The sequence below is a fragment of the Lithobates pipiens genome, unplaced genomic scaffold (genome assembly GCF_037356315.1).
Source record: "Lithobates pipiens isolate NorthernLeopardFrog02 unplaced genomic scaffold, aLitPip1_a1.2 Scaffold_16, whole genome shotgun sequence".
Lineage (NCBI taxonomy): Eukaryota > Metazoa > Chordata > Amphibia > Anura > Ranidae > Lithobates > Lithobates pipiens.
Window position 1 is genome coordinate 114,687,181 of NW_027507748.1, and position 25,563 is coordinate 114,712,743.

General features: G+C 44.1%; 1 protein-coding gene and 1 pseudogene across 4 annotated transcripts in view; one reads left to right on the plus strand and one right to left on the minus strand.

The window, feature by feature from the left end:
- Nucleotides 1-25,563, minus strand: part of SPECC1 (sperm antigen with calponin homology and coiled-coil domains 1) — a 580,298-nt gene that overhangs the window by 354,512 nt on the left and 200,223 nt on the right. The window lies entirely within an intron of this gene.
- On the plus strand, nt 16,851-17,504 carry LOC143981998 (mitochondrial pyruvate carrier 2 pseudogene; annotated as a pseudogene).

Here is a 25,563-nt window from a genome sequence, read left to right on the forward strand (position 1 = left end):
TAACATAAAGCTGTACCTTTCCAATAGTTCAAATAATGGCACTTGCACACGATCGGAATTATGGTCAGGAAAAAGGTCTGATGATTTTCCCGACGGAATTGCGCTTAACCACTTACAGACCGGACCATTTTGCTGGTCAAAGACCAGACCACTTTTTGCGATTCGGCACTGCGTCGCTTTAACTGACAATTGCGCGGTCGTGCGACGTGGCTCCCAAACAAAATTGACGTCCTTTTTTTCCCACAAATAGAGCTTTATTTTGGTGGTATTTGATCACCCCTGCGGTTTTTATTTTTTGTGCTATAAACAAAAATAGAGCGACAATTTAAAAAAAAACGCATTATTTTTTACTTTTTGTTATAATAAATATCCCCCAAAAATATATAAAAAAAAATGTTTCCCTCAGTTTAGGCCGATACGTATTCTTCTACATATTTTTGGTAAAAAAAATCGCAATAAGCGATTATTGATTGGTTTGCGCAAAAGTTATAGCGTTTACAAAATAGGGATAGTTTTATAGCATTTTTATTAATAATTTTTTATTATTTTTTTTTTTACTAGTAATGGCGGCGATCAGCGATTTTTATTGTGACTGCGACATTGTGGGGGACCCATCGGACATTTTTGGGACCATTGTCATTTATACAGTAATCACTGCTATATAAATGCAGTGATTCCTGTGTAAATGACACTGGCAGTGAAGGGGTTAACCAGTGGGTGGCAGTGTAGGGGTTAAGTGTTCTTAGGGGTGTGTTACTAACTGTGGGGGGGTTGGGCTTTCATTTAGTGAACACTGATCTCTGCTCCAATCACATGGAGCAGAGATCAGCGTCACTAGTTGCTAGGCAGAATGGAGAAATGCTGTTTACACGGCATTTCCTCCATTCGGCCGTCCCGTGACACGATCGCGGGGATGCCCGCGGCGATCGAGTCTGCGGGTCCCGCGACCGGACTCACGGGGGTCCCGACCAGGGCGGGAGCGCGCCGCCGGCGGTGCGCTCCCGATGGCAGGGCGGCATTGAAGATTGGACGTACCTGTACGCCAATATGCCTGCCCGTGCCATTCTGTCGACGTACATCGTCGTGTGCTGGTCGGGAACTGGTTAAGCTGTCTTGCCTACACATGGTCACACCTAATTCTGACCATCAAAAACGCGGTGATATACAACACGTATGATGGGACTAGAAAAAAGAAGTTCATTAGCCAATAACTTCCATCTCGTAGTTGACTCTGAGCATGCGTGAGTTTTTGCGTGTCGGAATTGCATACACACGAACGGAATTTCCGATAGAAAGTTTTTCCGTCTGGAAAATTGAGAACATGCTCTCAAATTTTTTCTGGTGGGAATTCGGCCAGATAAATTCCGATGGAGCATACACACGGTCGCATTTTCCGATTAAAAGCTCTCATCGGTCTTTTGCTGGCCGAAATTCCGATCGTGTGTACATGGCATAACAGTTTCACTGTAGTAAACAATATGATCATGCATATAACTCTACACACAACCTATAAATCCCAAAACTATTTAAAAGTTATTTTAAAGTATATATAAACCCTCACCTTGTAAAACAACCCATTCAGTTAAAGCGGGAGTCCACCGGGACTCCGCGTTTTTTTTTTTTTTTAAAAGCCAGCAGCTACAAATACTGCAGCTGCTGACTTTTAAAATAGTGACACTTACCTGTCCAGCGCGCCCGCGATGTCTGCACCCGAAGCCGATCTCTAGATCGTCTCTCGAGTGCTGCCGCCGCCATCTTGGGTATGGGAATCAGGAAATGGAGCCTTTCGCATGCGCGAGTCGCACTGTGCAATAAGGACAGTCCCCGCTGCCTCTGGGATCTGTGTGTTTCCCAGCAGGCAGCGGGGCACTTGCGGAAAGGGGCGGGCACTTGCGAAAAGGGGCGTAATCTACGCCCCTTTCCGCAGAGAGCTATCCCGGAAGTGGGTGCAGATACCTGTACTGTACAAGTATCTGCACCCCCCTCCCCCCTGAAAGGTGCCAATTGTGGCGCCGGAGGGGGGGAGGGTTCCGATGAGCGGAAGGTCCACTTTAGGGTGGACCTCCGCTTTAAAAATGGAAATGAAAGGCAAAACATAGACTATATTACCAAAAGTATTGGTACACCTGCCTTTACACGCACATGAACTTTAATAACATCACAGTCTTAAGCCGCGTACACACGATCGGACATTCCGACAACAAAACCATGAATTTTTTTCCGAAGGATGTTGGCTCAAACTTGTCTTGCATACACACGGTCACACAAATGTTTTACAGAAATTCCGAACCTCAAGAACATGGTGCAACACGTACAATGCGACTATAAAAAGGAAGTTCAATAGTCATGTGCTATCTCCATTACCAACGCTAGTTTTACAAGACCGAGTGCTTCCATCTCGTACTTGATTCTGAGCATGTGTGGACTTTTGTGCGTTGGACTTGTGTACACACATGATCGGACATTCCTTTGTTGTCGGAAAATTTGAGAACCTGCTCTCAAACATTTGTGTGGGGAAATTCCAACAGAAAATGTCCGATGGAGCATACACGTGGTCAGACTTTCCGATAACAAGCTCACATTGAACATTTCCCGTCTGAAATTCCGATTGTGTGTACGCGGCATTAGTCTGTAGGGTTCAATATTGAGTTGGTCCACCCTTTGCAACATCAAACATTTCTCGACAAAAATTCTGATCGTGTGTGCACAACATTAGTCTGTAGGGTTCAATATTTGGTTGGACCACCCTTTGCAGCTATAACAGCTTCAACTCTTCTGAGAAGGCTGTCCACAAGGTTTAGGATTTTCTATGGGAATGTTTGACCATTTTTCCAGAAGTGCATTTACGAGGTGGCACAGTGGTGTAGTGGGTAGCACTCTCAGTAGTAAGAAGGGTCGCTGGTTCGAGTCCCAACCATGACACTACCTGCCTGGAGTTTGCATGTTCTCCCTGTGCCTGCGTGGGTTTCCTCCCACAATCCAAAGACATGCAGGTAGGTTAATTGGCTTCTGTCCAAAATTGGCCCTAGTATATGAATGGGGACCTTGGATTTTGGGCTCCTTGAGGGTAGGGACTGATGTGAGTGTGCAATGTACATGGATGGGGACAATTGTAGACACTTACTTAGGTTGAACTGGATGGACTGGTGTCTTTATTCAACCTTACTAACTATGAAACTATGAGGTCAGGTACTGATGTGAACAATAAGGCCTGGCTCGCAGTCTCCGCTCGAATTCATTCCAAAGGTGTTCTATTTAGTTGAGGTCAGGACTCTGTGCAGCCCAGTCAAGTTCCTCCACCCCAAACTTACTCATCCTTGGCTTTATGGACCTTGCTTTGTGCACTGGTGCACAGTCATGTTGGAACAAGAAGAGGCCATCCAAAATTAGGAGCATGAAATTGTCCAAAATGTCTTGGTATGCTGACACCTTAAGAGTTCCCTTCACTGGAACTAAGGAGCCAAGCCCAACCCCTGAAAAGCAACCCCAAACTATAATCCCTCTCCATCAAATGATTTGGACCAGTGCACAAAGCAAGGTCCATAAAGATATGGATGAGGGATTTTGGGGTGGAGGAATTTGACTGGCCTGCACGGAGTCCTAACTTCAACCTGATAGAACACCTTTGGCATGAATCTGGGCAGAGACTGTGAGCCAGGCCTTCTCATCCACATCAGTGCATGACTTTATGAATACGCTTATGGAAGAATGGTCAAACATTCCCATAGACACACTCGTAAACCTTGTGGACAGCCTTCACAGAAGGGTTGAAGCTGTTATAGCTGCAAAGGGTGGGCCAACTCAATACTGAACCCTACAGACTAAGACTGGGATGCCTTTAAAGTTCACATGTGTGTAAAGGCAGGCACCCCAATACTTTGGTAATATAGTGTATGTGCATACATAAAATACAGCAATATAAACACCTTTTTCCCTTTTTTTATAAGTGATAACATTTCCTCTGTTCTCAGCTGTGGGGAGAAATAGCAGCACACTAAGCCCTTGTACATACGGTCGGAGATTCCGACAGAATGTGTCCGATCGGACCGTTTTGTCGGATATTCCGACTGTGTGTGGTCTACGACGGACCAAGTTTTCCCACTTGTTGGTAAAATTTTCCGACAAAATGCTCAGATCGGACATACTCCGATCATGTGTAGAGAATTCCGATCGGACAAAGTGCCACGCATGCTCAGATCAAATTCCTACACCAAAGCTATTGGCTACTAGCGTGAACGTTGTCCCGTCGTAACAAAATAACGTCATCACGTCGGATTTTCCGACAACTGTCCGGACATATCTGATTATTGGAGGAAAGCAGAATGAGTTCCCAGCATAGCTAGAGAACTGACCACGGTGTGTTTGTCTGCTTAGTGTGGTTGTTTTTTAGGAAAGCAGAGGGACTGGCAGGAACACCAGGGATTTCACACATAGGAAGCAATACAAAGAGAACAGGATACTTTATCATACAAGTACATGGGACAGTAGCAGCTGGGTTTACATACTCTTTAATAAAACTAATTTGCAAATAATGTCAAAATATATAAATGCACAAATTATTGCATAAGATAATGTCCAATAGTGGTGTTAATCTAATAAAGTGTCAAAAAAATGCATAAATATTTATTTGTTATCCACCAATGATCTGAGATCCTCCTTAGCAACTTCATAAACAACAATGTTCTTCCAACCATCAGCTCCACCCAAGTGATCGGAGGCTCTCACCGGACTGAACTGACTTTATCAGCAGAAGTTCAGGAGCATTTCATACAGTAAAATTTCCACTATCAGATGTTCTCTTTTACTCAAACAATTCTCCACATTCCTGAGTTGGCAGGTTCTTTCATGTTCCCATGGCCCTCCATCACAAAACAAAATCTCCTATGACTACAAGTGACACGCTTCTTTTTAGGAACTCTTGAAAAAGTCCAGAATTGGACAAAACGTGTCAAGTGGCCAAAGTGGTGATGTACTTACACCAGTACAGAGATTCACGTGGCAGTTGTGTGGTGGAGCTTCTTCCCAGTGAAGCCATAGAAAGGCAAAGACGGTCTTGAGCGTTCATCTTGTGCTGATTATAGCACACATATTTGTGAGCTTTTTGCTTGGATTTTATGGGTTTTTTTTTTGTAATATGGCATTTTACAATATTCCAATATGGGAGTTTTTGTTTTATAATTGAATATGAGAGGTCAATGTCAGTCTGCACCTGTCCGATGAGGAATGTGGAACATGGAGTAAGGAGAGGATCTGATATTGGAGATTTTACTGTATATAGTGCTACTGACCCTCTATTGATGTAGGGGTCAATGTTGTGTCCTTATCACGTGTGAAGGTTCTAGTTTTATAGTTTGAAGAATGTTTCTGTTATATGACATTACTACTGACATTACTACGAACACACGACCGTACTTTTCTACGGACTTGGTCCGGCGGACAATCCGACCGACTTTGCAGCTGAGGTCCGCCGGGCTTTCCAAAGACTTGGCCACACACGATCACTCCAAAAGTCTGACGGATTCGAACGTGATGACGTAGAATAAGGAAGTTCATAGCCAGTAGCCAATAGCTGCCCTAGCGTCGGTTTTATTCCATCAAACTAGCACAGAGACGAACGGATTGTCTGCTAAAAGCCGAGTCCGGCAGACAAATTTGAAGCCAGTCTTGTTTCTAGGTCCGCCAAACTTTTGGGAAGAAAAAGTCCGCTGGTGCCCACACACGATCGAATTGTCCGACGAACTTTGGTCCACTGGACCAAGTCCGCCTGAAAGTCAGATCGTTTGTACATGGCATTAGTGGATGGCAAAAGACTATGTATGCAATAATTGTACCCTATTAGATTTACACCGTTAGGTGACATTATTGTTCGTGTTAACATTTGCACTTTAGTTTTAGGATTATTTGCATATGCTGACTTAATTAGAATACAACTGAAATAGTATTGGAATTTATAGGGGGTGAGAAGAGTGCTGTACATGTTCACCTATAATGCCGCGTACACACGAGCGGATTGTATGGCGTACTTAGTCCGTCATACAATCCGACGGACAGTCCGTCATACTTTCCACTGAACGGACTTGACCACACACGGATACACAAACAGTCCGTCGAAAGCTTGCGCGATGACGTGTACAGCACGTACGACGGGACTAGAAATAGGAAGTCCAAGACACAGCAAAGCACCCTTCCGCCGTGTAAATCCTTTCTGGGCATGCGCCATTCTTAGTCCGTCGAACTAGCATACTGACGACCGTATTGTCCGCTGAAACCAAAGTACGACGGACAGAATTAAAAAAAAAACAAAATACTTAGTACGCCGGACTGCACGCTGAAAAAGTCCGCTGAAGCCCACACACGAGCGGATTGTCCGCTGAAATGTGTTTCGACGGACTAAGTACGCCATACAATCCGCCCGTGTGTACGCGGCATAATGGTAACCTTATGCTGCGTACACGCGATGGGACATTCCGACAACAAAATCCATGGGATTTTTTTCGACGGATGTTGGCTCAAACTAGTCTTGCATACACAATGTTGTCAGAAATTCTGAACGTCAAGAACGGGGTGACGAACGACGGGCCAAGAAAATTGAAGTTCAATAGCCAGTGCGGCTCTTCTGCTTGATTCCGAGCGTGCGTAGAACTTTTTGTGTCGGAATTTTGTATATACGATCAGAATTTTGTTTTCGGAAAATTTGAGCTCCAGATCTCGAATTTTGTGTGTTGGAAATTCCGATGGAAAATGTCCGATGGAGCCTACATACAGTCAGAATTTCCGACAAAAAGCTCCCATCAAAAATGATTGTTTACTACTGTGATTGCGATCACTTAGTTGTAATCATAGTGTTTATTATAGCTTGACACTACCTTCTTCCTTTGATTCTATCATAGCCTGGAGAAATTCAAGGTACCTCTGGATGAAACCACTTGCCCGACCCAAAAACTTCTGGAAGCGACAATAGCGCGCACCGCCTGTGTTACACCTGAGCAGAGCAAAGGGAATCAAAATAACCAGGAAAGGACATTTTGATGTTTTGTATGCATTTTCATTTTACTATCCAAAGTTAAAACAACAAGGGCAGAAGATTTAATAGGTGGAAAGTTGAAAAAAATTACTGAAGGTCCGCTTTAAGTTTCTTTCTTTAGGCTTTTCCCTGATAATCTTGCCAATAACACACCTCCTGTCTCTGGATGGCTATGCTCACTCCTCCACTTTATCTATGGGAATGACATGGTAGTCACTAATCATGTCTTCCTTAGCTCATCTCCATTGCATGTGTGATGGGATGAGTAGTTTACACAAGAAAGATTTAGCTCACAGGAAGCAACAAGGACACTGCATTTCTGGCAAGATCAACAGGTATTTTCTGTACTTGATGGAAATGTTATTAGCCAGAAAAATGAAAACGAATGCATCCACTACCTCTAAGGACTAGTAAGCTGCAATATATACATCTTTTGTTATTGGGTTTATTTATCTTTAAAGTATAACTAAAGGCAAATAATTTTTTTAGTTTTGGATATAGTGGAGAGGGATTAGAACCCCTGTCAGTTTTTTTGCTGTCTGTGACCCTGTTAAGGAGATTTATCCTCTCTATTTGTCCTGTTTGCCATTATCGTTAAAAGTGAACGTAAAAGAAAATCCCACATTTCGGGGTGTCCCCAGAAAAGTAATAAAGGGGAACTCTTCCAATAGGGACACTAGTTCTGGTGACCTGGGGGTCCCCAAGGAATCCCCTTAATTTGCAGGGATTTTCTCTCTCATTCTGTTTGGCTATGGGACCGGAAGTGAAGGGAAATCTCCCCAATGGGACACAGATGGCAAGAAAAAATCTGACAAGGGTTATAACTCTCCCTTACTTTATCCAAAATGGAAAAAAAAGTTTTGCCTAAAGTTCTACTTTAAAGTAAACGGAGAGGCCATTCATTTTTTTTGGGGGGGGGGCGCAAACAAACTGAAAACATTTTTCAGCGACTGTGCCCATCAAACGCTGCCACTGTGCCATCAAACGCAGCCATTGTGCCATCAAACACTGCCACTGTGCCTATTAAATGCTGCCACTGTACCATCAAACGCTGCCACTGTGCCAAACACAGCCATTGTGCCAAACGCTGCCACTGTGCCCATCAAATGCTGTCAGTGTGCCCATCAAATGCTGCCAGTGTGCCCAACTGCCCATCAAATGCTGCCAGTGTGTCCAACTGCCCATCATATACTGCCAGTGTGCCCATCAAATGCTGCCAGTGTGCGCATTGAATGCTGCCAGTGTGCCCCCTGCCCGCTCGCCATCTGCCCAGAACTTACCCTGTGTCTGTGAGGCAGCGGGTGACAGTGACAAGCGGAGTCCTTCATGCATCTCCTCTCCTGCCTCATCTCCTGTCCTCTCCTCCTGATAGGCATCCAATAGCGGCACCTGTTGTTTAAGCCAATCAGGTGACAGGTAACAGACCCGAGCACCTGAATGGCGGAGAGGCGGTTCAGTGTTAGGAAAGCGAATAGTTGTTCGCTTTCCTAAAACAGCTGAGTAGACTGTGAGCGCTAAGCATGCCATTCGCAGTTCACTTATTTTAGAGCCTTACTTACCTAACCCCGCTCGGTCCGTATGTTCCATGGAGTAGGGCTGAAACAACTAATCGATTAATCAACAACGAATCGATTATGAAATTAATCGATTACCATTTTCATAATCGATTAATCGGCCAGTAACAAAATGGGGTTAAAGTTAATGAGTCTGATGATATTTACTAGAGTGAACCTTTAATAGTATATCTCTCCTCTAATAGTATATACACTATATCTCCTCTAAGGCCGCGTACACACGGGCGGACTGTTCGCCCAACTTTGTCCGCTGAACAGTGTTTCAGCGGACAGTCCGCCCGTGTGTGGGCTTTCAGCGGACAGTTTCAGCGGACAGTTTGACGGACAAAGTCTTTCGGAAATTCCGAAAAACTGTCCGCTGAAACTTTGTTTGAGCGAACAGTCCGCCCGTGTGTAGGCTACTTTCGAAATGAGCAAACTGTTCGCGCTCGGAGGAAAGTCCGCTCATTTCGAGCGCGTGTGCAGGTAGGCGGGGCCCGCGAAGGAGACGTCGCGGGCTCCGCCGCCTGGAATGGACTTAAAGGGGAACCCCAACGCCGAAAAAAAACGGCGTGGGGGTCCCCCCAAAGTCCACAACAGACCCTTGTCCGAGCACGCTACCCGGCCGGCCAGGAAAGGGGGGCGAGCGAGCGCGCCCCCCCTCCTGAGCCGTACCAGGCCGCGTGCCCTCAACATGGGGGGCGCCTTGGGGAAGGGGGGCCGCGCGGCCCCCCCACCCCAAAGCACCTTGTCCCCATGTTGATGAGGACGAGGGCCTCTTCCCGACAACCCTGGCCGTTGGTTGTCGGGGTCTGCGGGCGGGGGGCTTATCGGAATCCGGGAGCCCCCTTTAAGAAGGGGGCCCCCGGATACCGGCCCCCCACCCTATGTGAATGAGTATGGGGTACAATGTACCCCTACCCATTCACCTGTAAAATAAAAGTACCCAAAAAAAAAACACAACACACGAGAAAAAATATTTTATTGCACAGCTCCGGGGGTCTTCCGTCTTCGGGGGTCTTCTCGCCGGACTCCTCCGCTATCTTCGTGTAGCTCTTTTGCTAGCGGAGGAGTCCGGCTTTCTTCCTCCCCGCCGCCGGCCTCTTCTCCCGACTTCGGGGGTCTTGTCCCCCTCTTCGGTTCTTCTGCCGGGCCACCGCGCCTTCTTGTAGCTCTTTTGCAGGCGGTGGCCCGGTCTTCTGTCGCCGCCGCCTTCCGTTCTTCTGCCGGGCCACCGCGCCTTCTTATAGCTCTTTTGCAGGCGGTGGCCCGGTCTTCTGTCGCCGCTGTCGCCGTCGCCGCCTTCCGTTCTTCTTCTTCTTCTTGTTCTTCTTCTTCTCCAGGAGATGTTGACACGACGCTCTCTCAGGCCGGAATGCCAGAGCCGCCCTGCGCTGCCACTTATATAGTGCCAATGGGGCGGTGTCACATGGTATATGTCACATGGGTTGGTCACATGGGTTGATGTCACATGGTGACCCCGCCCCTTACGATGTCATAGTCCTCATGTGACATCAACCCATGTGACCAACCCATGTGACATATACCATGTGACACTGGCCCATTGGCGACGGCGACAGCGGCGACAGAAGACCGGGCCACCGCCTGCAAAAGAGCTATAAGAAGGCGCGGTGGCCCGGCAGAAGAACCGAAGAGGGGGACAAGACCCCCGAAGTCGGGAGAAGAGGCCGGCGGCGGGGAGGAAGAAAGCCGGACTCCTCCGCTAGCAAAAGAGCTACACGAAGATAGCGGAGGAGTCCGGCGAGAAGACCCCCGAAGACGGAAGACCCCCGGAGCTGTGCAATAAAATATTTTTTCTCGTGTGTTGTGTTTTTTTTTTGGGTACTTTTATTTTACAGGTGAATGGGTAGGGGTACATTGTACCCCATACTCATTCACATAGGGTGGGGGGCCGGTATCCGGGGGCCCCCTTCTTAAAGGGGGCTCCCGGATTCCGATAAGCCCCCCGCCCGCAGACCCCGACAACCAACGGCCAGGGTTGTCGGGAAGAGGCCCTTGTCCTCATCAACATGGGGACAAGGTGCTTTGGGGTGGGGGGGCCGCGCGGCCCCCTCTTCCCCAAGGCACCCCCCATGTTGAGGGCACGCGGCCCGGTACGGCTCAGGAGGGGGGGCGCGCTCGCTCGCCCCCCTTTCCTGGCCGGCCGGGTAGCGTGCTCGGACAAGGGTCTGTTGTGGACTTTGGGGGAACCCCCACGCCGATTTTTTTCGGCGTTGGGGTTCCCCTTTAAGTCCATTCCAGGCGGCGGTGCCCGCGACGTCTCCTTCGCGGGCCCCGCCTACCTGTACACGCGCTCGAAATGGGCGGACTTGCCTCCGCCTTACGTGGGCGAGTCCGTTCATTTCAAAAGTTGAGCGAACTGTTTGGCAAACAGTTCGCTGAAACAGTCCGCTCGTGTGTGGGCAAGTCCGCTCATGCAAATTTTGAGCGGACTGTTGCGGCAACTGTTTGACGAACAAAGTTTCAGCGAACAGTCCCCACGTGTGTACGCGGCCTAAGCCCTTGTACACACGGTCGGAGATTCCGTCGGAATTTGTCCGATCGGAGCGGTTTGTCGGATATTCCAACTGTGTGTGGTATGCATCGGACTGTTTCCTTCGGAATATCCGTCGGACCAAATTTTCCAACTTGCTGGAAATATTTTCAGACAAACTGCTCCGATCGGACATACTCCGATCATGTGTAGAGTATTCCGATTGGACAAAGTGCCACGCATGCTCAGATCAAATTCCTACATCAAAGCTATTGGCTACTAGCCTGAACGTAGTCCCATCGTAACGAAATTACGTCATCACGTTCTGAAAGATCGGATTTTTGTGTATGCAACAGTTTCGGACAAGATCCGTCGGACAAAATCCGACGGATTTGGTTGTCGGAATCTCCGACCGTGTGTACAAGGGCTAATAGTATATACACTATATCATTACTCAAATAGTATATACAGTATATCTCCTCTAATAGTTTATACAGTATATCTCCTCTAATCGTTTATACAGTATATCTCCTCTAATCGTTTATACAGTATATCCCCTCTAATAGTTTATGCAGTATATATCCCCTCTAATAGTATATACATTATATCTCTCCTCTAGTAGTATATACAGTATATCTCTTCTAATAGTATATACAGTATATCTCTCCTCTAATAGTATATAGCCTCTAATAGTATATTCAGTATATCTCTTCTAATAGTACCAGTATATACCGTATCTCTCTCCTCTAATAGTATATACAGTATATCTCCTCTAATAGTATATGCACTATATATCCCCTCTAATAGTATATACATTATATCTCTCCTCTAATAGTATATACAGTATATAGCCTCTAATAGTATATATGGTATATCTCTTCTAATAGTATATACAGTATATCTCTCCTCTAATAGTATATAGCCTCTAATAGTATATACAGTATATCTCTTCTAATAGTACCGGTATATACAGTATCTCTCTCCTCTAATAGTATATACAGTATATCTCCTCTAATAGTATATACAGTATATATCCCCTCTAATATATATATACAGTATATCTCTTCTGTCTGTTATTCTTAGAGTGGATTAGATATTTTGCTCCCTAACCATATAGTTGGTTATTTATATTTACTACTGCATATAGATATTTAAGAATAAATTGCCTTTTTTTTAAACTTTACATATTAACTAAATTATACACCACACTTTTTTTTTATGGATATTAACCGATTAATCGAAACAATAATCGGTCAACTAATCGATTATGAAAATAATCCTTAGTTGCAGCCGTACCACGGAGCTTCTGACGTCACTTCCTGTTTCCCTCTGGCACAGGGCAACCGGAAGTAACCTCTTAACATGAAGAACAAAGTATCCGCCTATAGGGGCACCACGGACGGAAGTTGTTCTGTGCGACTGAATGCGCCACAAAGCTGGTAAAAATCCTGTAAATGAAGAGCCTCGTCTGCAATCTCATGATTGCATTGACGTGGCATTTCCCATAGTGCACTGTGTCCTGCGCCCAAACACAGTTCACTTAAAGGAAAATGTTTTCTATTTTTTTTTCTTAAAGGGCCTTTAAAAATGTTTTTTTTTCTGATGGGGGGGGGGGGGATGGGCACCAGTGTTTTACCATATACTGTATGTGACATGAGTGGCAATGCTGCATTACTAAAAAAGCATTCAGATAACCTAACCATTAAAATTCCTCTAGAAGCATACAAATGTACAAAGGGATTTTAAAGTGGAAGTAAACTGCCATCTCTTGTTTTTCTATAATGAGGCTTACCTATAGGTAGTGTAAATATCTCCTAAACGTGCGCCGTTTAGGATATATTTAGTGTACATGCAGCTGGTGACATGACTGGTGCATGCGCTCTGAAAGAATGGGCACCCGTTTTGTTTTTTCAGAGCCCCATGCCTTGAACAGTGGCTCCCGCGTGCATTCCAAAGGTAAAGTCTGCGAACCCAGAAGAAAGATGGGTGAAGAAGCCAGCGCCTGTAGTGCTGTGCTGAAAGCGCTTCATTTTAAGGTAAGTTTAACATACTGTGCTAGTATGTAATGCATACTAGCACATTATGACATTATCTTGCAGGTACAAAAAAAAAAAGAAAAGTCCAGCGGTTTACAACCGCTTTGAGGGCGAGGTCAAGTGTATTGTTTTCTTCCTTGTGTTATTAGTTACATTTTGCAAAGGGAGTTTATTAGTACAACAAAATATTAATATCCCTTCATTGGACAGGCACAGATCATAGACATGAAATCGCATAAATTAAAAAACAACGTAAGGAAATTAACTTATGCAAGAGGTGAAGTCACTGGGACTACACAGCATAGAGACATCACATCATCAACATATCACATATGTAACCCTGATTACACATATAAATATATATATATATATATATATATAAAGCCTGCAGAAATGAATGATATAATGTTTTCCTTGCATATCAAAAAGATCAGGACTTACTATTATCCTTTTTAAACTCTGGGTGTAATTCACTGATGTAATTCTAATTATTATGTGTTTGATATGCCAATGATAATCATGCCATGGCAGACTTATGACTTCAATCAGCAACAGAGTGTAAGCCAAGCATGGCGCTCTAAGAGACAGATTTGGATGGTTGCCTATGGCATTTCTGTTCTCATAGGCAGCTAAGTGACCTGACACACACATTGCTAGTCAGGATTAGCAGCATGTGAATGGCAGTTATGGAAGAATACTACACCTCAATTACAAGTGACAAGGACATCACTGGCAAGCTGACCAATGACATGATCTGACCTCACATTATGGATTCCACTTGCAGGAGGAGTTGGCAAAATAATTCTTCACCAAATAGGGATCGTTTTTGGGAGAACCAGGTATTTTACATGCTCAAGTCTCATTTTTATATTATCCACTAGATATAGGACAATGGTGGATGGTTCAAACTACCTCCTTGTACCTAAAACGAAGATATCAGCTTTGGGTGGGCATGCCCTTAAAACGGTAGTTAGGGTTATGGGTTATCCAAGTTCAACCTGATCTAACACAAATATTATTATTATTATACAGGATGTATATAGTGTCAATAGGTTACACAACGCTTTACAAAGAGGAGACAATACAGTTACAATGCAATAAAATACAAGAGGGTTACGAGGGCCCTGCCCAGAAGAGCTTACAATCTGCAACCACACACAATAAGAAAATAAGAGAGGAAGGGCAAACCCTGAGCATTTCCTAGAAAAAAATAAAATAAAGGGTACCAGGGAACTAGCTGAGAAAGGATACCAGGGAACTAGCTGAAGGTTGCAAATACCATAAAAATATTTTGATCTAATCTAAAATATTAAAGTGTATCTAAACCCACTAACAGAAATATTGCAGCTTACCAGTAAAGATGTGCTGGCTCAATTCCCTTTTTCACTAACACACTTCCTTTCCTTGGGTGACAATGCTCACTCACTACACTGCACTGTATCTATGGCAGAGCAACATTGTCCCACTAGGGCAGGACTGCAGAACACCTCCCACTCTCCTTATTATTATACAGGATTTATGAGCTGATGGAGAAAGTAAAACAGTGTATTAGTTAGAAGCAGGATAGGCTTCTTTAACTAGATGCTGACCGCCGGCCGTCAAATGACGGCCAGTTGGCGCACCTATTGTGGCGGGAGGCCGTCATATGACGGCCTCCCGTTTAAACAGGGAATGCGCGCGATCAGGCGCGCACATCCCTGTTTCTTCTGTGGCGGCGTGTCACGGAGACACCGCTCGCCACCGAAGGGGGTGAACAGCCATTGGTTATGGCTGTTTACCACGTGATCGGCCGTGATGAAGTCACGGCCGATCACAAATGGTCACACCCCGGCTGTGCACGGCGCATGCGCACGCTCGCGAGCGCGCTGCGCGTGCACGTCGGTGGCGGCGTGTTCCCCGGGAACACTGCTCGTCACCGACGCTGGTAAACAGCCATTGGCCGGCTGTTTACCCACGTGATTGGCTGTGAAAGGATCACAGCCGATCACTAAAATGTAAACAAACCGCGGTAACGAGATGTTACCGGGTTGTTCTCCTCCTCACACACCGATCGTGTGTGAGGAGGAGATTGCGGTAACATCTCGTTACCGCCTAGTGTACACCAATCACACTGATTGCGCCCCCCCCCCAATAAAGAGGACCTGTCACCACCCCTCATAGTACCTGTCAATCACAGTCCATCAGAGTATTTGAATACCTGTCACAGTCCATCAGAGTACCCGAGTACCTGTCCCAGTCCATCTGAGTACCCGAATACCTGTCCCGTCACATCAGAGTACCCGAGTACCTGTCACGGCACATCAGAGTACCCGAGTACCTGTCCCGTCACATCAGAGTACCCGAGTACCTGTCACGGCACATCAGAGTACCCGAGTACCTGTCACGGCACATCAGAGTACCCAAGTACCTGTCCCAGCACATCAGAGTACCCGAGTACCTGTCACGGCCCATCAGAGTACCCAAGTACCTGTCACGGCCCATCAGAGTACCCGAGTACCTATCACGGCCCATCAGAGTACCCGAGTACCTGTCACGCTACATCAGGGTACCCGAGTACCTGTCACAGCCCATCAGAGTACCCGAGTACCTGTCACGGCCCATCAGAGTACCCGAGTACCTATCACGGCTCATCTGAGTACCCGAGTACCTGTCACGGTCCATCAGAGTACCCGAGTACCTGTCACAGTCCATCAGGGTACCCGAGTACCTGTCACAGTCCATCAGGGTACCCGAGTACCTGTCCCAGTTCATCTGAGTACCCGAGTACCTGTCCCGTCACATCAGAGTACCCGAGTACCTGTCACGGCCCATCAGAGTACCCGAGTACCTGTCACGGCCCATCAGAGTACCCGAGTACCTATCATGGCCCATCAGAGTACCCCAGTACCTGTCACGCCACATCAGGGTACCCGAGTACCTGTCACGGCCCATCAGAGTACCTGAGTACCTGTCACGGCCCATCAGAGTACCCGAGTACCTATCACGCCTCATCTGAGCACCTGAGTACCTGTCACGGTCCATCAGAGTACCCGAGTACCTGTCACAGTCCATCAGGGTACCCGAGTACCTATCACAGTCCATCAGGGTACCCGAGTACCTGTCACAGTCCATCAGGGTACCTGAGTACCTGTCACGGTTTAACAGTGTACCTGAGTACCTGTCACAGCCCATCAAAGTACCCGAGTACCTGTCACAGCCCATCAAAGTACCCGAGTAGCTGTCACATCCCATCAGAGTACCCGAGTAGCTGTCACAGCCCATCAGAGTACCCGAGTACCTGTCCCAGTCCATCTGAGTACCCGAGTACCTGTCCCAGTCCATCTGAGTACCCGAGTACCTGTCCCAGTCCATCTGAGTACCCGAGTACCTGTCACAGTTCATCTGAGTACCCGAGTACCTGTCACAGTCCATATGAGTACCTGTCACTGCCCTTCAGAGTACCCAAATACCAGTCACCAAGCCATCAGAGTACCTGTCACCAGTCCATCAGAGTACCCGAGTACCTGTCACCAGGCCATCAGAGTACCCGAGTACCTGTCACCAGGCCATCACAGTACCCGAGTACCTGTCACCAGGCCATCAGAGTACCAGAGTACCTATCTCCAGCCCATCAGAGTACCCCAGTACCTATTTGCAGCCCATGTCTCATAGAATATATGTTGGGATGTTTGCTTTCCAAAATGGGGTCATTTTGTGGGTAATTTCACTGTCCTGGTGGTTCAGGACCTTCAAAAGTGTGATAGGGGCTGCTTCCGCTCAGTTTAGAAATAATATCGTTTGCCCTCCAAGTCTCTGCACTTGTCACCGATCACACAGCAGAGATGGCGGCGGCGGTCGGGCTGAGGGCGTCTTACCATCGGGCTCTGGATAAAGTCGAGCTCATGCTGCCTCCAAAGATTGAGACCTTTCTACAATCACCCGGCAGGACCCAAGACTGTGTTTTTCTGGGCTCCCATAATGAAATGGGGGCTGGTGGTTGCTGGATTAGCGGCAGACAAATTAAGTCCTGCCCAGTCTGGTGTACTAATGGCTACAGGGCTGATATGGTCACGATATTCTCTAGTGATTATACCGAAAAACTGGTCTCTGTTCGCTGTTAACTTCTTTGTTGGCTGTGCAGGAGGTACCCAGCTGTTTAGAATATGGAGGTACCATCAAGGACTAAAATCAGGTGCCGATGAAGAACAAAAAGCAGAGCCTTGAACAATTTTGCCTACAAGTCATTTTAATATCTATGAAGACAAGCAATAGATGTGTTATCAGTTTGGCCAAACATTTTGCTGTTTTACGCACAACAAAGTGTTCTACGTGTACTGGTAAAATAACACTAAATGGTTTGTTGGACTGATTTTTATAAACCTAATGTTCCTCCTTAAATTAATAAACGTAACTTTTAACAGTGAAAAAAAAAAAAAAAAAAGTGTGATAGGTAGGAATGAAATGAGATGTGTCATTTATGCTCCTAGAACGCCTGAAGGTACTACTTCAATGTTCGGCCTCTCTATGTGACCAGGCTGTGTAAAAGTCCTACACATGTGGTATCGCCATACTCGGGAGGAGTAGCAGAATGTGTTTTGGGGTGTAATTTTTGCTATATACATGCTATGTGTTAGAAATATCTCATAAATTGACAATTTTGTGTAAAAATAAAATGCGTTTTAATTTTTTTCCACATATTCCAAAAACTTCTGGAAAAAAATGAACCATTCAAAAGACTCATTATGCCTCACAGATTATACGTTGGGGTGTTTGCTTTCCAAAATGGGGTCATTTTATGGGAAATTCCATTGTCCTGGTACTCCAGGGCCTTCAAAAGTGTAATAGGTGGTTGAGAAATGAGATGCGTAATTTTTGCTCGTAGAACGTCTGAAGGTACTACATCAATGTTGGTGCTCTGTATGTGGCCAGGCTGTGTAAAAGTCTCACACATGTGGTATCGCCATACTCTGGAAGAGTAGCAGAATGTATTTTGGGGTGTAATTTGTTGTATGCATATGTTGTGTGTGAGAAATAACCTGATAATATGACAATTTTGAAAAAAAAAATTATAATAAAAAAAAAATCTTCATTTTGCAAAGAATTGTGGGAAAAAATGACAACTTAAAAAAACTCATTATGCTACTTACTTAATACCTTGGAATGTCTACTTTGTAAAAAGGGGTCATTTGGGGAGTATTTGTACTTTCCTGACTTGTTAGTGTCTCAAGAAATGAGATACACCTGATGTACTGAAGGCCTGATCAGATGTGATCAATTTTCAGTGATTGGCACCATAGTTTGTAGACTCTATAACTTTCACAAAGACCAAATAATATATACTAATGTGGGTTATTTTTACCAAAGATATGTAGCAGTATAAATTTTGGCCAAAATGTATGAAGAAAAATTACTAATTAGTAAAAATGTATGACAAAAACAAAGAAAAAGGCATTTTTTTCACAAAATTTACGTTTTATTTTATTTATAGCACAAAAAATAAAAAACTCACTAGTGATTAAATACCACTAAAAGAAAGCTCTATTTGTGTGGAAAAAAGGACGCAAGTTTCATATGGGTACAGTGTTGCATGACTGAGTAATTGTCATTCAAACTGTGAGAGCGCTGAAAGCGGAAAATTGGTCTGGTCAGAAAGGGGGTGTAACTGCACTGTATTGAGGTGGTTAAGGAGAAGGGTTTTAAGGGATTGCCTAAAGATGGATAGATTAGGGGACAGTCAGACAGATTTGGGTAGGGAGTTCCAAAGGATGGAAGAAGCTCTGGAGAAATCCTTATCTACACAACACAAGGTTGGAGGTGTTCAGTAGTTCCCAGAGATGAATTGGGCTGGGCTTTTAAAACTGCTTGAGTTTTCAGTGCAATACAGGCAGATCGCACAGAAAGTTAAGTGCTCATTGGATTTCTGGCAGGATCAATATTATTTTTTCACACTTAAACAGACATAACAAAACACTTTCAATGGTATGTCTAATAGACTAAAAAAGGAGAAAATTAGGAGAATTTAATAGTTGCAACCTAATTGAAAACATTTTATCATTCTGCCTTGTTGAAACTGAATATTAGAGAAGTTTGTGAATAAAAAAAATCTATACTCACTAGATGGATGCAGCATCGGTCCGCTTCTAAGACCGAGAACTGAGCGATCAAAGACCACTGATCGCTCAGTTCTTGATCTTCACTGAGCAGAGAGCTGGTGACTCTCAGTTACTGCTCTGCCCCTCCAGTGCTCACTGGAGTGCCGGGCTGGGCAGGTGCAGCTGGCTCTGGCTCTTAGCGGTTCGCATTAAAGTCGGGATTGCTCCAGAGCCTAGATCGGCTGTGTGACGTCAGCTGACAGCGGCTCTAGCCCACTGTCTTCTGAAAATGGGTCACAAGAGTGCAGAACAAAGTGGACTCCTGTGATCTCCAGGTGAAGTAGGGTCAAAAGAGCTTTGGCCATACTCCTCCTTTAAAGATGATATCTGATTTTACCCTATCTAGTTAGATATACTTACCATATCATTTTTGTTAACCTTCTTGAATCTATAAGTGTGTGCAAGGCATTAGATGTAGCAAAACCTTCGATCCAGAAACAGCCTTATAAGGATCGTTTATCAGCATCAAATTTAAAAACAGACTCTATAAGAATGAAGCACAATGATATTATAGCATCATTGTATCCTATTAGAGGGGTGACGGGATTATTCCAAGTTCAAGTACCAGCAGGACAAAAGTTAAGTCCAAGTAGAATTTAGTAAAGCCTTTGCATACAATAACTGCATTCCACCGTCCTGTCATCTCTTTACTGTTTAATTGCTTTGGCATTAGAAGACCCACAATGGGATCCTTGTGATGTTACATTTCTGTGAAACATAAAGAACACTTCTTTTTGTGCGGAGACACTTGGAAGAAATTGCCTAGTGGCTTTCTCTGCGTCTCACATAACAAAGTGTCTATACAAAGTTTAGGGTGTATTGTTAACCACTTCAGCCCCGGAAGCTTTACCCCCGCTATGACCAGGCCATTTTTTGCAATATTATTATTATTATACAGGATTTATATAGCGCCAACAGTTTGCGCAGTGCTTTACAACATGAGGGCAGACAGTACACTTACAATACAAATCAATACAGGAGGGACTAGAGGGCTCTGCTCGTTAGAGCTTACAATCTAGAAGGGAGGGGCACGGTGTCATTTTAACCTGACAATTGTGCGGTCGTGCGACGATGTACCCAAAGAAAATGTATATCCTTTTTTTCCTACAAATACAGCTGTCTTTTTTGTGATATTTGAGCACCTCTGCGTTTTTTTTTTTTTGTGCTATTACCAAAAAAAAGACTGACAACTGTTTTTTTATTTTATGTGCTATAAAAAGAAAAGGCCGACAATTTTGAAAAAAAAAAACAATATTTTTTACTTTCTGCTATAAAACCCAATAAAAAAAATGTAAAAAAATCAAATGTATTCATCAATTTAGGCCAATATGTATTCTACTACATTTTTGGTAAAAAAAAAAAAAAAGAAACAATACGTGTATATTGATTGGTTTGCGCAAAAGTTATAGCATCTACAAACTATGGGATAAATTTATGTATTTTTTTTATTTTTTACTAGTAATGCCGGCGATCAGCGATTTTTAACAGGACTGCGACATTGCGGCGGAAAAAAAACGGACACTTTTTTGGGGACCAGTGACACCAATACAGTGATCAGTGCTAATAAAAATGAACTGTCACTATACTAATGACACTGGCAGGGACAGGGTTACCATCAGGGGCGATCAAAGGGTTAAATGTGCTCCTAGGGGATGCTTTCTAATTGTGTGGGGGATGCTTTGACTGGGAGAAGACAGAGATCAGAGATCCAGGAACACAAGATCTCCATCTTCCCCTCTCATGGATATGGGATGCATAGTAGCCCATTATGCTTTACCTTTGCAGGGAAATAAAGAGGAAATAAAACCCACCAGGGGTGGGCTTTACACACATGCTGTCAACATTGTCTCTTAATGTAGCTACTGTTAGAAATATTTGACAACTTTAAAAGAACAAAAATGTACTGAGTTCCGAAAATTCCAGATGAGTTACAGTTCTTGGAATGAACATGCCATCAGCTGTCATATGATTGCATACTAACTTAACCTGGCTGGTCAAGGAAAGGAAAATCTTTTGAAGGTGAGCAGAATACTGCATTTTTGTAACTGGCTGAATTGCATTCCATAATACCTTATGTAGTAAAACTGCATAGTTGCCATGTCCTAAGAGGAAACACATAAAAGTAAACTACCAGTTATTCTGTATTTTTCTAAACGTATGTTCATTAACATACAAGGTGAAGGTCATTTATGAAGAACTCTACCCTTAAACAACCATTATTCTTTCAATTCAAAGCAGTATAAATCCTGAAAGGTGCTAACTTTGACTGTAATGTCGCATACACATGACCAGACTTTCTGTCAGAAAAGGTCCGACGGACTTTCGACAGAGTTACGGCGGACTTCCGAACAAACAGACTAAAATCCGTTCGAAAGTCCGTTCGTTTTGAACGTGATGACGTACAATGGGACTAGAAAAGGAAGTTCAATAGCCAGTAGCCAATAGCTGCCCTTGCGTCGTATTTGGCCCGTCAGACCAGCATACAGACGATTGGTTTTCCCAATAGGAATTGAGTCCGTCGCACAGATTTGAAACATGTTCTATTTCTAGGTCCGTCTGAATTTTTTAAGAAAAAAAGTCAGATAAAGCCCACACACGATTGTACTATCCGATGGAATGATTCCGTTGGACCTTTTCTGCCGGAAAGTCCGATTGTGTGTACGCAGCATAACAGTACATTAGACTGCAACAAAAAAAATCAGCAGCATGGGGGCTCATTGCTATGTGGCTGCGGAATGATTTATATAGTCAGTATATGGAGAAATATTAAGGTGTATACTATGCTAGCTATTGTTCTAGAATGGCACAGATTTCAGTGGTGGAATGGAGGTCATGGGATGCATGGGATCCAATTATGGGTCCTATGCGATTCCACCTTAAAATATATATTTTTTGTTTTCTTAGATATTATCACTTTAGGTTGAATCTGCTGGGCCCCACTGTCCATAAGCAGTAAGATTTGTATTTAAAACATGCTGGAAATGTTTGTATGATCATATAACAATAGTTCCTTTAGCCCCCATTTACACCTGGGCATTTTTTAGTTTGAAGCTCAAAGCTCCAAAACGCTCAACAAGTCCAATGCTTTTATATGGTCACTGTTTACATTATACATGTAGCCCTCCAAAAGTACATGAGCTATATTTAAGGCAAAATGGGGCATTTTACCCCCCCCCCCCCCCCACTGACTTCAAGGGGAGCATGCAAAAAAACATGCAAAACATATGTAGCGCATGTTTTATAGGCACTGCCATAATAAAAATCTAATGCTGCGTACACACGGTCAGAATTTCCGACAACAAATGTTGGATGTGTGCATGCTCCATCGGACTTTTGCTGTCGGAATTTCCGACAACAAATGTTTGAGAGCTGGTTCTCAAATTTTCGACAACAAAACTTGTTGTTGGAAATTCCGAGCGGGTGTACACAATTCCGACGCACAAAATTCCACGCATGCAGAATCACACAGAAGAGAAGCCCTGGCTATTGAACTTCATTTTTCTCGGCTCGTCATACATGTTGTACGTTCTTCCGACATTTGTGTGACCGTGTGTATGCAAGACAAGTTTGAGCCAACATCCGTTAGAAAAAAATCAACGGTTTTGTTGTCGGAATGTCCAATTGTCTGTACGAGGCATAAGGAGCCAAGAACGCACTGCACCAAAAAACTTCAATACTAACATTGTGTAAAAAAAACCCTCAAAATTGCCTCAGTACAATATGCTCAAACTTCAACCTCAATTTAAAGATAACAACAAAAGAACCTTTAGTAAGAGCAATCTACAAACGGATACTTATAGATAATGGCAGGCTTATTATTCTTTGTATACCTTATTATTCTTTTTCCTCCCCATTCTTTTCACAGAGGTCATTTTCTTTAAGGACAGTTCAATCCATCTCCCTTAACTTCCTAGAACTCTGGGTCTGCCTCCTGGAACATGGGACAGTGTGAATAATCTGAGGGAATGTATGGGTGATAAAGCCCTTCCAGGATGCATACACTGTATGTGAGATCAAGGCTACATCACCAGTGCTTTACTCAACCAGGAAGTGGTAAAACAGTAGTTGTAACTAAATGCCAAAAATGTTTCTTTAACTAATGAGCGCAAGATGATTTCAGAAATGCATGCTTATGTGATTTTTAGTGGAAGGGAGGAAAAGTCCACTTTAATGATGAGTAAACTGCATTAACACATTAGCCAAAGTGGGAAGAAGCTGGAAGTAGTCCCACTGCTTCTGCATTGTGAATGGGGATAAACAAATCTGTTATCACTGGTCACTCTAGGTGAGAACTTAGATATGGTCTAACGTAAGGTCCTCTTGTCACTCGCACACTTCTGGGGGAAAAGCTCAGAAAACATTTCTTTGATTTGGTATTTTATGTACCGATCTGCTCCACTGTAGTAAACAACAATGTGCAGAGGACATAAAAAAATGTCCTTGTGTTGCCTGCCATCCAGCAGCATCTACCTTACATAAGTAAGAAAGCAGAGAGGGAAGGAAGCGCCAGCTCAGTGTAGTATCCCAGGAAAATGTTTTTAATGAAGAGAGATTAAAAACACTCACAAGATTAAAATGTATAAAAGTCTCATCTGGACACACTAATGCCCTGTACACACGGTCAGACTTTCCGATGGAAAATGTACAATCGGACTGTAGTGTTGGAAATTCCGATCGTCTGTAGGCTCCATCTGACTTTTTCCGTCGGAGTTTCCGACACACAAAGTTTGAGACCTGGATCTAAAATTTTCCAAAAACAAAATCAGATAGTTTAAATTCCGATTGTGTGTATACAATTCTGACGCACAACGTGTCACGCATGCTCAGAATAAATTACGATATGAAAGCTATTGGCTACTGGCCTATTTATAGTCCAGTTGTACGTGGTTATGTCACCTCATTCAGAACGATCGGATGTTCCGACAAATTTGTGCGACCGTGTATGCAAGACGAGTTTATGTCGTTGGAATGTCCGACAGTGTGTACAGGGCATAACTGTGGATGTGAATCCTAATCCTGTCCTGTAGGACCGCTGTAATCTGTTAAGGCTGCTGGTCATGGAGATGGCTGGCTCAGGAGCTTGGAGGAGCCCCGGGAAGCCATGCTGGCCAGTATGGAATGCACAGTGGAAGTGATCTCACCAGAAGGAAAGGAAGTACCAGACAAGAGGGGAAACAAGGTAGGCTACGCATTCGGAGCATTCGGCTCCTTCTACAGTAGGCATACATTAGGCCTTTTATAAATTTTAATCTTTTAGTGTTTTTAATGTCTTCAGTAAAAATGTTTTACTGGGATACTACACTGAGATGACACTTCCTTCCCTCTCTGCTTTCTTCCTTTGGTCTTCACATAGCCGGCCACAGCTCTGAGGATAGCAGCTGCAGGTGGTCCTGTGCATTCCCTACTGAACCCCCAACTACTACACACTGACATTCTATGAATTCACCAGTATCACACTGAACACTGGTATTTTTTTTTTTTTTTTATATATACAGTGCTGGCTGGACTAAATACCCCAAACATTGTGCGCCAGTAACTTCCCTTAAACATTTACATTACATAGAAACAGTACAATGGTGAGGCCATCCCTCTACACAGTCTCCTCTCCTCTGCTCTCAGCACATGTGCCTACAGCAGATTATGATTGGCTCCAAGTACTGCCCCTCCCCTCTCCCATTATGAGAGATACTGCGGGGGATTACAGAGGCTGATGTCAAGACATAACATGACGACAAGACACTAGTTTTAAAAAGTTTTTTTTTTTAAGGAACAAATTCATTAGTGTAGTTATATATGCCTGTATATATATATATATATATATATATATATATATATATATATAGGTATAAGTATATATGCACCTAGTAATCCTGCCAATAAAACACTTATGCCACATACACCGACCAGACTTTCTGGCAGAAAAGATCAGATGGAATAATTTCATCGGATATTCCGATGGTGTGTGGTTTTCATCTGACTTTTTTCTTCAAAAATTCTGACGGACCTAGAAACAGAACATGTTTTAAATCTTCCCGACGGAATCAATTCCTATCGGGAAAACCATTAGTCTATGCTGGTCCAAATAAGACGCAAGGGCAGCTATTGGCTATTGAACTTCCTTTTCTAGTCCCGTCGTACGTCGTCGCGTTTGAAACGAACTGACTTTGGTGTGATCGTGTGTAGGCAAGTCCGTTCGCTCGGAACTCCATTGGAAAGACCGCCAGAGTTTATTTTGATGGAAAGTCCGGTCGTGTGTATGCGGCATAACTGTAACATTGTCATCCTAGGACAGGGAATGTGTATAGCCAGGTACACACTATTCGTT